Genomic DNA, 16,874 nt, shown 5'->3' on the forward strand with positions numbered 1-16,874 from the left:
ATACAGGCAACAACTGTACATACAAGATGGTCCAGCAACCACTGCCACTCTCTGATATACAGCTTAGAAGGGATTTATTTCAAACTGGTGCAGCATTGGGGCCCCCATAAAACTGTACAGTGAAATAAGGTTAGTAAAATACATAAACTCTGATACAGCACTGTGAAGTATGCCTCTAGTCGACTGCAATTCACCAGTGTCATTATGATAGATATTCCTGCAGCCTTGTTGTTTGCGAAAGGTTCTGACCAGCATATGCCTTCAGCTTCTCTTCCACCCCCTCTCCCCGGTGCCACATGTTAGGATATGGGACTGAGGCTTAGTGATTGCAGAGTGACGCTTCAGCAGAATCTACAGCAAACCTCTTGAATGATAACTACTCTGATAGCAAGCACTAGCACAAGACTAAAGTGCACACTTGTAGAATGAAAAATACAACAGCAGATGAACAGAAGAAAAGGTAATAAAAAAAAAAATCAGTTCTGATGATGCCTGGTCTGTCTCAGAGGAGAAAACACACCAGGCAGAAACAGCATTTTTTTACACTTCATACTACTGTCAGTGTGATGTTGAACAAGTGCCATTAATCAAGTGCTCTGTAATTCATTAGGCACAGTGATGTATTTGAAATGTTGTTTCAGTATCATTGTTCAAAGCCTCTGTAACAGATTTAGAAAAGGAAGCTAAAAAGAATTAGCTGCTGCATTTTAAAGCTGGGATTGACTTTAATTGAAAATAATAACGTTCTCACTATTAACTAGATTTTAATATGAAAACAGGAACACAGAAACTACCAAACGTCCAGCTGGCAGGATGCTGTCTGACAGGATACTATCAGACACTTCACAGGAAAGTCCAGACAATTATGGATTAACCTTCCCACAAACAATTCCCCCTCCCCGCCCCAAACTCCATCAGTTAGTGACTGGCTTATGCCCAGTTAGTGACTGGGTTATTTGGGTTTAGAGCTCTTATTGAATATATAGCCTGTATAATGTAACTCATTATTCATATAAAGGTCTAAATCTTTTTAAAGACCCTGCTAAGCTCTTGGCCTGAATGACATCTGGTGGCAATGAGTTCCACACGCAAATCACGTATTCTGCAAAACAGGCTTTCCTTGGATTTGTTTTACATTTATTGCCTTGCAATTTCATTGAATGGCCTCATGGTGTTGTATTATGAAATAATTTAGCATGATTTGTCTTTCCTGTGTGATTTATTTCGTATGTCTTTATCCTATGCCCTCTTATTTGGCTCATCTTTAAACAAAACAGTCTCAGAGTGTCTTTCCAAAAATTCCTTTCATGCATTTAATTATTCAATTTCTGATATACAGACATGGATAGAAAATTATACTGAAAATATTATAATGCCATCATTTAAACTGATGGGATTCCCTAAAATATAAAATATTTATTTTAGGGAATCCTGCCATTTTAAAGATGGCATTACATTATTTTCAGTATCATTTTCTATCCACATCTTTATACCTTATTGGCTTTTTTGACCACTGCATGGACATGAGTAGTTGTACTTAGTTTAGAACCTGGAAATGTGTATGGATATTTCAAACTATTCCTTCCAGCACACATTACACCTTGCACTTTTTGACATTGAATTTCATGTGCCATCATGTTCCCCAATCACCAAGCTTTTTAAAGATTCTTCCGGAGATCCTGCAGTCTTTCTAGTCTTCAGTAACCTAAATTATTTTGTGACATCTGCAAATTTTGCCATCTCACTGCCCACACTTTCTCCAGTTTATTAGTACGATATATTAAACAAGACGGTCCTTGTATAGAACCCTGGGGCATCCAACTGTTAACCTTTAGTCATAGTTAAAATTGACCATTAATTTCTTCTTTGTTTTATGCCTCTTAACCAGTTTCTTATCCATTGCAGAACTTTACTTTTCACACCATGATTACTTACTTATTAACAGACAAAGACCGTGTTAATACAAACAAAAAGGACTATTGATTTAACTCACAGATTGTGCTGAAATCATGTCTGGTCAACAAAAGATGTGTGGGACTGGAAATCAGTGGACCAAAATTGGTGTGTTGGAAATTAGATGGACAAAATAATGAGAGGATGAGCTAGACCATCCTTCATGCCTTTTTGGGGGTCCTTAAAAATGGGGAGCTGACAGATTCTGAGAGGAAGGGGGAAAGCCAGCAGATCCCCAATTTGCTCCAGAGACTCTATCCTTAGTTTTTGAGCCTTGGGAGCTATCGAATCATCATGACACCCAGACTTCAGCACAGCATTGGGGATGCCTGATCATAAACACTGCACCAACAGAGACTTCAGCCTGTCTTCCCTTCCCTCATTGTTCCTTTCCTTTCCACTCACTGTCTTCCTCTTATCCTGTCTCTCTTGGATTTTCACCTGCTCCTGAGACCAGCCATATTGCACAACACCAGCACAATGAGATGATACCCGCCTCCTCCTGCTCTGCCCAGCCTGAAAAAGACCAGTAAAAAGAAAAGGACCCGAACAGAGCAGCCAGATGATGTTCCAGGCTGGGGAAGGGCTATAGAGCTTACAGCAACAGCTTTTGTGGCTGACCTGCCAATCTAGAGCATCTGACCAGTCACATGGTATCCTGAGCAAAATCCATATTTTTCCTAGCTTTACTGTGCTAGCGTTGTGTCCCTCTTGTGTCAGTCACTTTTCCTGCTTTTGACAAAACAGACAATCTTTCAAATCTCAGAACTGAATAACAGAGCTAACCCTTCTTCTCCACCAAGAAGGATTTCCTGAAACAATAAGAGACTCTAACAGACATCCTCTCTCTGAAAAGAATCTTTAATAGGTTTTAACTCAGATTTTTCTGCACAACCAATCAATTTCAATTCCAGAATATTTATGGCTCGTTCTGATTCTTTTTTCTCTAGTGATTCCTAATCAATACATTTCCAAATTTTGGCATGAATTTTCTAATGTGTTTGCCATGGTACTAAGCAGGACAAGGTCTCTGTACGCAAAGCCCCAAAGCCCAAACCATATTAACTGTTTAGTCTTGTATGGGACAAGATCATGTTAACACCTTTGACTCTCCGGATCTATTTATTCCATTGAAATTAAAACAGCCCATCCAATAGGATTACACTATTGACTCTCAGAAGCTCCCAAAATCCAGGACAAGTCTCGCTATGTCACAAATGAGACACTTCTAAACTCACCCTGCTTAGTGGGTGCATTTATGCCTTCTTCATCTGTCACTGTCTGGCTGATGTAAAAGAAACTGCAGTGAAGATTTTTTCAGTGAAGATGAAAAGTTGCTCACAGCACTCACTTGATGAGTGGGTTTCAAACACTACACAGACCACGGAACAATGTAACTTTTTAACATCATGAACATCTCTGCCAGGAGGTTCTTCACTAAATCTACATTACAGATAAATGACTTCTTTGCCTTCATTGTAGCACAACAAAATGCCTCTTTCTATGGAGTTCTTATTTGTCCTTGAACCCGGTTCGTCTAAAGCATATTCCAATCACCAACATGTTATTTCATTTCCCTAAGTTTAGCAGTCAACCATTAGAACATTTATTAGTAAAGCTGATTGAATAATATTAATATTATTTATTCATTCAATGAATATTTGCATGATCATTGCTTACTCTATTTTGATTAGATCTAAGATATAGTCTAACCATATTCACCAAGTAATTGAGTCAGTACCTTATTTGTTAGTAATTTCTTTGTGTTATTTGACCATATACAGTTAATAGGGGTGAATCTCTTGAACAGTGGAAGCCTAGGAGAGCCAGCTGCCATATCTCCACACCAAGCCATCAAGATCCTTGCACTGCAACAGGGTAGGTTTGTTCATTTGCAGATTCACCTGCAATTAAGCTGATAGTAACTCAACAAGCTAATGCCAGAACTGGCATAAAATGTCAAATTCTGAAATGGTATTTATTTATTTTGTGGTTTGAGAAAATGATTTTCTCAAGAAAGGTAAGGAAATGGTTGCTTGCTCTAGCTGCTAAGGCTGAAAATGATGTTCAGTTTTTAAACAACTTTCATTTTGATAAGAGTGATGTTAGATATTTTTTCCACACCATTTACTCAGCACTTCTTTCTTCAATTATTTAGCAATGTTAAGTCAAACAACATTTCGTTTACTGGGCTTTCTACTGTACCACTTGCTGAAATCAAAAATGATTTATAGCACACCAAATAAAAAATAATTATGTATACCAGGACTAATTAATTATATTTACAGCAGACAGTAAATATTCCTGTACATAATTATATTACTTACACTTGCTGTAAGAACAGAAACATTTACAGAGCAAAACACACAAAGGGCATGTTTGATAAAGTTGGCATACAGGGTTAACATGCTTGCAGTTTGAAGTGGACAAAGACAATAAAAGTGTTTTGATTGCCCAGATTATCTCTGTCTTCACCCATCCATCTATATAAGGTATTTTATAAGGCACTATCATCTTAGCAGCTACAGACAAAAAAAGCTACAGACTGGGCTCCCATTTTTCCATAATATCTTGTTGTTAATGACAGGAATGAGTTTATTTAGCAACAATAAACATAATGTAAGTGCCCACTCCATAAAGTTCTTATTTAAACCAAAGTCTGTATGCAAGTGTCACATTTTTAGAATCATAGTTAGAACATTCATTAAAACTTTTCTGTACTCAGAAGCTCATGGTTAGTGATCAACCCCGGCCATATAGTCATGGGCAATCACTAGCTTCAAGTGGCACCAGCATGGCTAAATGTATTTCATCAAGAAAAGGTTTCATCAGGCATCTGAAACATATTCGACATCAGGCCTATTGAGAAATCTTCTGTGTTAGCAGGGTGATTTAACTGTGGCTTTCTCACAGATTTATGTATTTAATTAGTTGACAGAACAGGGGAAACAATAGGAGTTGAAAGCTAAGGAATACTTGCGAGAGAAAATAATGTGGAAGCATGGTGCAGCTCTGAAGGCGTCAAACACGGTTAGGAACAGAAAGGAGGAAAAGCATTTAACTAACTTTTCCCTGAATAAGGAAGACCTGCTTACCTCTTTCATCTGAGTATTATGAGGTGTCTATAAATTAGCAACAATGCAAACGTACACTTAATTTCAGACAATGCATGTATGTGCCATATATTTTTTCTAAATGCTACAGGCCATCATCCTGCTATCTGTTTGAAGGAGGTTTTTGATTGTTTGAATATTTATGCACTTAGAGCTGGGTGAAAAATTCATAGCAAAATGTTTTTTTTTTTCAACAAAAGGTGCTTGTTTTTGAGTTAAAAAAAGTCACACAATTGAACCAATTGCCCAAAATTATGATTTTTTAAATCAACATTAGATATATGAAATAATGGAAACATCTTTTTCATTACTTTTAAAAAACGTGGAGCTAGAATAGATTGTTGTGATTGATCACATAAATCACAAGGCATTGGTTTTGATTTCTGTAGTGGCTAGGGGCATTAACAGATGCCATTAACAGAAGTCATTTATTCAGGGGTGACTGCGCTGTGTTGTGCTCTCTTTGAGAAGTTGGTAGGGGCAGGGGAAGAAAAGGAAATGTCAACAGTAGAAAGGAGCTATCCTCATACTTCTGTACTGTGAAAAGAGCGGTATTTATCACATACCTATGAAGACTATCCAAAATTTGGAGAGGACAGCATCTCTGCTTATGGGTTTCTTTGACACCTGAGGGAAGAGCCAAAGATTCCAGAGGGTGGTACAGCAATTGTTTATGGGAAACTGGTGACATATTTTATTATTTTTCCCCCACCAATTCACCAAGCCCCATTTATTGTCAGTGGATCACTTTGGAAATATCAAGAGTATAGTGTTCTTCACCAGAATTTAGGTGTGGTACTTCTCAATTCTGACCATGTGGGAAATATCGCAAGAATAGCCTTTCTTGTCCGAGTTGGCTTCTTCCAGCTTAATCTAGTAGAAAGGATGTGAGAGAGAACAAACCACATGTGCCAGATGTTACTTTTAATACTGAGCATTTTCCAGCAGTGCAGTAAGATAGTACAGCAAGGAAGGTGATATAAGAATCTATATAGAACAGAAGCACATTGAGAAAGTTCATAGATACAAAAATATAACAAACCTTTGTAAAACTCAAGTTTTAGCATAAGTTCAATTTAAATTGGGTTGTATTTTTTTCCCTGTACCAGTTCACACACCATTAAGAATAATGCTACAATTCTCCCCAGAACAGAATTTCTCTAAAAAACTTTTGTTTTTCACGTAGTATGTGTTCATTTGTTTACAGTGAGCAAATAAGAAGTAATTTGGTGACAGTTATTTAGTGTATTAATAGAAAACAATGCAGACAATCATATTATAGGTATACATTTTGTTCAAAATTAAAACCACAGTATAACTATTTTTCCATAATCAGATCTTTAAGAATTTTAATAACAATTTCATGTTCAAAGTGCTTTATAAACATTAATTCATTAATACTGAAAACACCTTCTCTGAGGCAGGCAATTATCAACCCCCATTTACAGATGGGGAAACAGAAGCACAGAGGCCAAAGAAAGAGTTAACAACAGAGAATTACAATTCGAGTGTTCTTTGTTCCTTATTCTATGCTTAGAATACAAGACAACGTACCCAAATAATTCAATGTATATATTACAGTACGATTTAAACTAACCTATCATTTCAATGTACTGTAATACTGCTTCTTGAGGAAGTTTTTGAAGAGCAATCAATAACCAGGACTTGAAATGTGCAGATGCCTTCCTGCCTCAGGTTTCACATGTGTTACTATTTGATATACCATCTGTGTTCCTGATCCCACAATGAGAATAGGGTGGGATAATCTCTATGCCCACAGAGAGCCATTAAGAACCTAGGTAAGTCAATAGGGCTCTGGTAAACACAGAAGTTGACCTGTTGACACAGTTCTCAGTGTAGGAATGGGGCTCAACTTGGTAAAAGTCAGTAAAGTGTAGAATCTACAACAGTTTTGATTTGCCTTCTATTTCTCTTGCTTTCTTCACATTGTTTATTGAATATACAAGACAGATATACTGATGACACAACATGTAGTTTTCATGCAGGCTCTTGTCTCTGTCCCTTCTTACCCTGAAGTGTGACCTCAGAAAACAGGAACAGTCTTCATCAGCAGTTTCTTAGGTATCAACATTGCTGGGAGAAGGATGTTTTGCCTAAGATGGAAATGGTATGAAGTTACACTGATGAATTAGACAATAGTTAGCATTAGTAATACATTGATGAGGTGAAGCTGCCACAAGCTGATGCCACTTTCAGCACTTGTGCTAAGAGAACTATAAGGGCAAGTGTGGGAGGGAAGAGGAATGCTACTTACTGAGTGAAGACGGAAAAGGGGCGAAACAAACAAAATGAATTGGCAAAGAAAGAAGTCAAGTGGCTAATCAACGAAGCAGCCTCACTTTCTTCACACTTATTTTTAAACCCACATGGAGCAATGATGGAGTTGAATTAAAAAAAAACAGATCAGTTGATTACATAACTAAATATCATTGAAGATTGACTGTTTTTGGAACACATGCACTAAAATTAATTTAGCACCCATTTACATAACATACCACATATGTGCTCAGCAGAATAATGACTGAGGAGAGTCCATCTTTAGAGGAGACTCAATGTCCACTCAGTTACGATTAGTATGAACAATGCACATGTTAGCAGCCATCGTTAGCAAAACGACCCAATACAGAGCAAAACTGCTTTGAAAAGAAACTCTGCTCTAAAATTAAATGTCTGACATCTATGTTCTCCTGCTGAGAGTCCAGCATAAGGTCTAATTGAAAGACTTGGAATATGGATAAGGAGTAGCCTTTACGTACCGCAGTTAGGAACATTCATCACACAGCAAGACATGGAAACAAAAATCACAGCAAGAGTTGTTTTTCTTTCCAAACGAAAATGATAACGTCCATCGTTGTTGTTGTTAGCAATTATAAGTTGGCTGCCTACTGACAGTTTGAATGGAATACAAAACTGGTGGTTATGCTATTCGCATTCTGTCAAGAAATGGGTTTCTTCAGAAGCAAGCTTCCTTCTGTCTGTTACCTCAGATATTAACTGAAAGTTCTGTTCCTATATTTTTCAGATAGCAAATCTTAACCCAGGAAGGAACCAATGTGACTCAGATGACTTTTCATCTTCTAGATGACCTTGAGTAGAAAACAGTCAGCTAGCTTTCCATTGTAACAGAAGAAAATTCTTTTCCTGTTTCTTGCCCTTCCCACAGTTCACTTTTTGACACACAAATCAGTTATATCTTTTCCTTTTTGTGCTCACACATTTCATTAAGCTTAATAATTCTAAATTACCAATGGTTTTAATTTTTAGAAGATATTTTAATAAGACAGTACTAGACCCATTCTTTAGAAAATCTACTATAAATGAATGGACCTCATATAACATACTCTGAAGTCTCTTGTCAAACTCATTGTATAACTACACTTGCAGCTACTGAGAAAAAAATAGTGAAAGAATTAGTTTTCTGGCAACTAAACATTGGATATAGAGAAAATGCAATGGGATAAGTGTGAATATTGATTATTTAGGCCCTAATCCTACAAACACTTATGCATATGGTTAACTTTACACAATGTAAATAGTCCCATTGACGGTACAGGCCTATCGATTTGCACTACATTGAGTGGGACTGCTTAGAGTGTGTTATTTAAGTATATATGTAAATGTTTGCAGAACTGTGCCCTAAGAATGTATACTTATTAGAGCAGCAGCCAGACCTTTCTCTATCTACCCTGCCAGGAACACAGTTGGCACTCAATAAATACATGAAATAGATAATAGCAAATAATAATATAATAGTAATGCCATGCTGCTGCACTTAGGACCAATAGAGGCTCTAAAATTAGATCCCCTTTGAAACAGAAAGCCACCACTGACAGCAGCTTCTCCATGAGGGGACTCTCACCCCTGTTCTGAAATAGCAATAGTTGGGTGACCTCCAAGGCACACTGAAAAGCCCATCTCTTCTTTCCAGACTTTCAGGATAGGGTGTGTTGAGAGCTGGGATTTCTACACCAAGAATTGGGAATGGTTGCTGGAATATTTTTCTCCGTTCTTGATTCCAGGGAAGCTGTTGTGTTTTTCTTTGTATTAGTTGGCAATGTATTTTTAATACTTTGGAAAGGTACCTAGAGCCCTTAATAGGTATTTTAAATGTCTCATATGTATGTAAATAACTAAATAAAAATAAATGAGGGAAAGACTCAGTTAATATCACGTTAAGCCTATGGTACCTACCTTTTAGAGCCAACTTTATCAATGCGTTCCATACTATGCTATCTAGGCATTTATATGTCTCCTTTCTCTGTAGTAACTCAGACTTGGGCTGTAGCAGGCAGTATCAAGCTCTTCCTTTTCAGCTATATGTTCTTGAGCAGTTCCAAAGCCCAGTCACAAGACAGTGGTAACCTTCTATTCTTTCCCTTAAAAAGGTAGCAGCTCAAACTACACCGTGGTTTGAGCCATCAATTAATGCATTAATGCCTCAGTCCTGCAAGGTGCTGAATGTCCTAGGTTTCAACTGATTTCAGTAGGAATCAAGGGTGCTTAACCCCTTAGACACTCAGGCCTTTAAGGTAAAATGAGAATGCCTAATGCATGAATCGCAGAAGCGTGACGTTCTAGTGCTGGTCTGTGTGCCAGTGGTTGTGGTTCTTGGTGATATTAAGCATCTAATGAAATTTCAAAACAAAGAAACCTCTCCATTTTCAAGCTTTTCAAATTTTTTACACATCACTAAACACCATCCCTGTACATTAACTGGCAACATGTTTCTAGCAGCATTATTAATTCAGAATGGCTAGATAGTTTGTACATTTAAATTACTGTATGTTTCAGTGTATTTCTTCTGTGTACCACAATGTCATAGCTGCACATTTCTCTATATTCAATCAAACATGGGTTAAAACTGTTCCCTATCAGGAGCATTGAGTTTTCACAATCCACCACTTTGCATTGTAGTCCCTATTAGAATTTCAGTGCTTAGATACTGTGGTGATGGGCATTTTAGTGATATAGATATTCCATTTAGAAGCTGACTGGAGATCCTTCTGTTCTTTTCTATGTGAATAATCAGCCAGCAATAGTTTTATTGATCCGTAGACTTTGGTACAAAGTGATGATACTGTAACTTAATGATATAAAATGACTCCTCCCCAGAAACAAAAAAGCTTAACTTTCCTTCCATTATCATACATTACAATTATTTGGGATTGTTACTAATGTATGGAAATTGAGTTCCGTGACTGGAATAACCATCTATTCAGGAAGCAAGAGTAGTGGGTAAATGCTACATTGTCACAAGTATTCATGAAAAAGGGGCTGCAAGAAATTTAGAGGGTGAATAAAAGATATCAAAGTGAAAAATATTAATGCCAAGTTATAGCTGAGAATTTAACATGCACATTTGATTTGTTTATAATAATGACATCAACATCATTTTATCATTTTTAGTAGAGAAAATGCACAAATTATGTTAACATAATGACATAGCTCACCATTTAAACACAAGAGTTGGAAAATTCAAAGTTATGCTTCCCATGCAACTATATATTGGCCCCTCTTTTAGGGCCTTATTCATCAAGTGGTTACACTGGCAAAAAAAATGTAAAAGAGCAGAGGAACAGCTCCCTAATGTCTAAAACATCTTGTTTTTATGTTAAATGTATGCTTTAATATAGTCAATGTAATGTAATATGTAATATGTAATGTATCCAAGTCAAAGCTGATCTGGAAACCATCACTTTTAATTTCCTGACGTATGCAGTTTAATTTCCTGACGTATGTGTTTAACTTCTGTTACATTAGCATAGATGTTGCACTGAATTTAACATTTTTATATAAAAGAAAAAAAGACATATTTATGAACACACATTTGAGTCTATTAGATCATTTTGTGCACTTTGGGGCTATACATCACAGAGTCAAATGCATCCTACAAGAACATGGATGTTGTCCATATTATGTCCTGAGAGGGCAATAGGGCTAGGTAAAATGGCTGCCAAATTTGCTAATCTGCTTCTGATGCCATCTGAAAACTGGATTCAAAATCCTGAGGTACTTTGAGGCCTCTATTCCCATTGATTTCAAAGGAAGGTGAGGGCACTTAGTGTTTTCTAGCATCAAGAAACCCGTGGGAGGCTAGGACCTACAGACCTCCTGGATACTGAAACTGCAGTTGAAGCCCTCTGTACACTGGAACTATGCTCTGACTGCAGTAGCATGGAGGTGTGTTTTGTGAGTGGGAGAATGATGATCCATCAGGTGAGGCAGATTTCTTTTCATGGAGTAGGGGAACAGAGCTGAGTCTGAGGCTACTAAAATCCAGAGGCTGCAAGAAGAAGACTACAGACACAGATCAAGTTCTGCTGGTGCTCTGCAGCATGGGAAGAAAATTTTCATCCTACACAAACACACAGACCAATTTGAATCAAAGTTCATTCACTCAGGCTTTGCAAGGAGACAATATTTGGCCTCTGAGAACTAACTTTCCTTTGATGCACATGTGCAAATTTAATTATAAGTAGGAGATAATGCGTCTAGAGCAGAATACAAACTTAAGCAACTAAAAATGTGTAAATATGAGGAAGAAATTAATGGGAATTGACCTTTAAAATTCAAGTTCTCTCTGTGAATGGCATTTCTGATGATTTAGTAAATGTATTTAATTTTAGATCTTTAAGTATACTTTATGTTTTGATAACTAATTTGAGGGACTTATTTTATACCTATGTATACATATTTATATTAGTAAAATACCTGGACATCACTACTTCTCATTTCTTATTGGCTGAAACAGCCTTGTGGTCCAATTAGTAAATCCATCTATTAAATGGAAATTGATGTAATCATAAGATGATAAGGCCTGATGATTAATGGTTTTGTATAACTAAGCAATAGACTTCATCTCACTTACATCAGCTTATCTGAGAGCACAGAAAAGTTAAATACTGATGAAATGTTAAAGTAAGTACCTGACATCACACTATTGGTTCCTGTATAAAGTTAGTTGTACAGTAAATCATTTAAAATGTGTTTGAAAATATATTGACTGGGATTTTTCATTGGTTTTTCCTCTGCATAACAGTGAGGCTATTTTAATTTCACCATTTTTGTAGGACTTTGCCAATATGTAATTGAATAGGAAACAGAAACAAAATTACTGAAAGTAAGTAAGAAAATACATGTATCAGTACTGATTATAACCGCTGGAGGTAATGGGCAGAAGATAAGTGGAAGTACAATAGTTCTGTTTAGTTTACCATCACTTAGTTTACAGTCATATTTCTCAGAATCTTATAATGTAATTTGGAAGAAAGATATGTAAGAATTACTGCATATCTGTACCCAGAGAAAGGAAAGGAGGGACAAAAAATCTGATATAGAAAGTAATAGTCTTATAACATTCTGATCCATCAGATTCTATTTTAACAGAGCTGTTTAAGGTAGAGTATTTGTAGAGTTTGCAAAGCAGTAGACAATACTCGAATTACCAGATTCTCACACAGCCAAAAGCATTATGTTAGATTTTCTACAGGCTACATGGATCTGCACAGAAATGGGTAATCATTAGTATAAAACTAGCAAGAAACATTTTCGCTTGAAAAGTCAAATCAAATAAAAATACAATTAGCAATAGATTTCAGCCAGTTAATTATTCATCCTGAGCAGCATATAAAAATTTAAAACTCTGTAACTGGCATGCTATATTTATAAAATCTGTTCAAGATACTGTGCTGTAAAGCATAATTTTCACAATATGACTGGAAACTGTCTGCTTTTAAATTCCATTTCTCTGTTATATATATGAATTTCACCATTATCAAAAGTATTGTTATTTACAAAATAAGTAAAAAACAGATGTGGAACCTGATATTTTTTATTTAAATATTTATTAACTATTGCATTTTATACACAGAGATGTGCAATTAGATAAATAGATAAGGATTATAATAAGTATTTATTAATGTTTTAGATTAATGCAATGTACAGTATAAAATCACAGACTTGACATGGAGAAGGCAAACAAATGGAAAATATTAAATAGCAGCAAGGCAGCTATTAGAATAAAGAGAGTATATATCAATCAAAAATAAATATGGACATGAACATATGATTATAACATAATTAATTCTTTTTATACCCCTTTTGAAAGCATGATATTTCTATTATTCTGCAGTATTATGTATCTTTCCAGGATTTTCTTCTGTAAGATATTTTTGAGACTAATATTTTAAACATCAACAAAAGCCCTATTACATTTCCCTTGCTGATATTATGAACACATCATTTTAAAACGTCTAATTTTGTTTTATAACTATCAGACATCAAAACAAATTTTAGCTACCAGAAAGATGACATCACAATTTTTTTCAGTGAATAACCACAATGCTTAATTTCAGCAGTTCCATAACTGTACTTATGATTGTCAGAGAAGGCCTTTTACATATTTCCACAAATAAGGCTATTAATAATAAACAGCAAAACTGCTTATCTTGGATAACAAATTAAAAACAACATTAATATTGGTATCATTATAATCTGGATGGTTATTTCATTCTTCCACCAAGGTTAATTTTAAAAGCAACATTTTAACGTAGTTTTTTGACTGTAGCAATCAATTATTATCAGGATACAATAATGCTTGTTTCAAAATGGGTTGTTTCCATCATTAAATTATTCCCCCTTTCAACAATATCCTTGATCCTGGATCTGCCTATAGCAGGGAACAAATGTGATCACCTGTAGACATCTGGTAGGAAAGGGGAAAAAGAAATCAATAGCAAAGTATTTAAAACAAAAAAATTATTCAGACCCAGGCCTTACTTTGATTCTTTTGGTAGGGAAGATATTTGTAATATTAGATGTACACTTTGTGTTTTGTCATTTCCTTCCAGTGTCTGAGATGCAGTATGCTTTTAAAAAAATATCTACTGACAGTTAATTAACACAGTCTTATTATAGAGGTCTTCTCCAAAGCAGGCAGATTCAAGTAATACTGAGGTGATTGTCATAAATGGAATGTTTGCAATGGGGTTTGCAGATGGCTGACATGACAGCCAAGCAAAAACAGTCTAAAATCAAATACAGCTTCAAAATATGGGTGAGTTTTCTCCTCGGTTTCTTGCAGCTCTCTTTAGCAAATGCCTTAATTTGTTCTTTTCAAGCAAGTTATTCACAAACAGCCTTGTCATTATGAAGGGGGTCCTGAAGTCAATAATAGTTGTGCTAATTACTCAGAATTGTTTAAAAAAATTTCTAGACTACTAACTTCAAGTATACGGTTGTTTGTGCAATACCCGGCTACAGTCTGAAAGGCGAATGGCTAGTTTTACAGGGACAACTATTGGCTATTTGTGATTGACAATGTTGGTATAATTGTATGACTTTCTTGCATAACGGTTTAAACAGAAGTAAATAAATAGTTAAAAAAACCATCAAAAAGAACTGGGAAGCTTAGCTGTGTTTAGTGCCCATTGATGAAAATGCTGTTCTCTGATCCATGCTGCTATTGTTGGTTTTAGTTTAGCTCCTTCTCAATCAATATCTCACAGGGCATGATTTAATAAGGTTTTATAATCTCCAAAAATGGGGGGAGGGCAGTTGTGGTATTGTCATTCATCAAAGGGGGCCTTTCAGGTTTCTTTGCTTTCACCTGCTGGGACCCATTTGGTCTCTTTCAAAGAGAATGCAATGACAAAATGAATGAGAAATGCTAGAATAAAAGTGCCTTATTCTACCCAATAGTATAATCAATGGGTACTTGTAATCCCTATTGTACTTCACAGAGGTAGTTGTAAGACAATTAAATCTGGCTTCTCAGGCAAATGATTTTGGTAGTTAACCTGAAACAGCCAACAATATTGTAGAGAATGAATGCATTTGAAGCAATGATGTAATAGGATACTGCTTAGCCAGAAAAGCCTCTCTCTCTCTCTCTCTCTTTTTTTTTTTTTTGGTAGCATGGAACTACAGTGTATGTGAACTTTAATTACTGAAAAATACTGTAAAAAATAGGGGAGATTTTAAACTCAATTTTAAAGGTGTAAGCAGGGGAAATAATCTTTATATATATTCTTTTAAATGCACGGTTTGTATTTTAAACAAATAATAAGAGAACTTTATTTTTATCGCATTCTGAACTCTAAATGGTAGCTTAACAAACAGCAACATTTACATAGTTAACATCAGCTTGATGTGACAACCAATTTAGCTTTAATTTCATTTGCATCAGTTAAATTCAATTTCTAGTCTTTTCCCTTCTTACTGAATTGCTTGCATGTCAAAAGAGACCTTGTACTATTTTGAAGAGACATGCATTCATTTTGTACTCTGTATTATTTGTCCACTTTCTGTTGTACGAACATTATTCCCTGAAAAACATTTACCTACTGCCTCAAACGAGCTTATATATTTTCCCCTTTAAAAAAATGTGCCTTTTTACCAATAGGCACATCTTTAAAGCACTTACCTATTGTAATAGAACGGTGAGCATTTCATGCTATAATTAAAAAGAGTACTTAACAAACAAAACAATGTGCAAAGTGCAGTGAGAAATATTGAACACAAAATACCAGAGATAGACAATACTGCTGGCCCCATGGGTACATTTGCATCTTTTTTTTTTATTGATAATGTACAACAAATTAAGGGAAATGCTTTCTTCCATTTATGCTATAAAATATTGGGCTTGCGGCTCAGCTGGTGCAAACTACTGTAGCTTCTCTGGCTTCAATAGAGCTAGACTGATTATATGAGCCAGGGGTCTGAAAATTATTTTAATTTCCTTATTCTAATGTCAAAGGGGTAAAAATCCTAGACTAAGGATAGCCAAAAGTGCTCATTGTAAATAGCTCCAACCTGTCATTTTGTGTAACAATTCTTGTAGGGAACGCTTTCGTCACACTCACTCCTATTGAGTCATACCTTACTTCGCAAGTAGAGTTCCATTGGTTTCAATGGCAGAACTGGATCCCAAATTTGAATTTGTAAAAATGGTCAGGTTTATCTACACTTTTAAAAGAAGCCGCATCTAGTAACCCTCCCTGTAGAAATGGTTGTCTTGTCTTACAGAAATAAAGTAACCAAAGCTTGTTGAAGTCCATGGGCTTTGAATCTGGCCTCGGTTGTACATTATGTGATACAACATATGAAGACTGCTATATAAAATTAAACTGTTTTTTTTTCCATTCTATTGTTTTCTAAAGCCAATGATCATTCAATTCATTAGATGAAGGCCACAGAATACAAGGTCTCAAGCAAAATAAATTACTCTTTACAATAATTCTCCTGAAAATAGAGGTGGACCAAGAACGAAGAACCTGATCCTTTTTGGCACCACCAAATAGGTCTAGCAGGCAGCTGGATAACTCAACCCATGGGTGTTTGAAAAACATCAGGTCACATGTCTGATTTCTGGGAGAGAGTATCCAAAACTGGCTGACTGGGTTAGACTGGGTATTATATTAAACCTTCCAGCACTGCTGACTCAGTGGGAAGAAGTGTCTGTATAGGGAAGATGAGGACTAGAAGACAAAAGAGAAAAAATATGATGTTTACTAATGGATCTGGGGAGGAGGAGGAGTGTAACAATGACACAGTTTTAGTGTTAGTTTACAAGAATGCCATGACAATGACCATACATTTATCAGGTACAAATAGACTACAAAGTATTGCTTACAAGAGTTTTAATATCCTATGTATCATACAGGAAATATGAACATGTAACTGAAGGGTGACCTAAGTGCAGGACCTGCATGATTAGCCTAGGCCATTATTTTTCTTTGGACATCAGATGTTGGCACCAACAGACGATAAAATGTTTGATTGTATCAT

The 16,874-nt window shown here is 35.9% G+C and overlaps 1 long non-coding RNA gene across 2 annotated transcripts in view; it reads right to left on the bottom strand.

Moving 5' to 3' along the window:
• Positions 1-16,874, bottom strand: part of LOC137166787 (uncharacterized) — a 147,679-nt gene that overhangs the window by 48,964 nt on the left and 81,841 nt on the right. For both annotated transcript variants that reach the window (XR_010923817.1, XR_010923818.1), the window contains exon 2: positions 7,097-7,180. This is a non-coding gene — a long non-coding RNA (uncharacterized lncRNA). The remainder of the gene's footprint in view (positions 1-7,096; positions 7,181-16,874) is intronic.

Source organism: Emydura macquarii, unplaced genomic scaffold (genome assembly GCF_026122565.2).
Source record: "Emydura macquarii macquarii isolate MOO-44397 ecotype Brisbane River unplaced genomic scaffold, CSIRO-AGI_Emac_v2 contig_2897, whole genome shotgun sequence".
NCBI classification, from domain to species: Eukaryota; Metazoa; Chordata; order Testudines; family Chelidae; genus Emydura; species Emydura macquarii.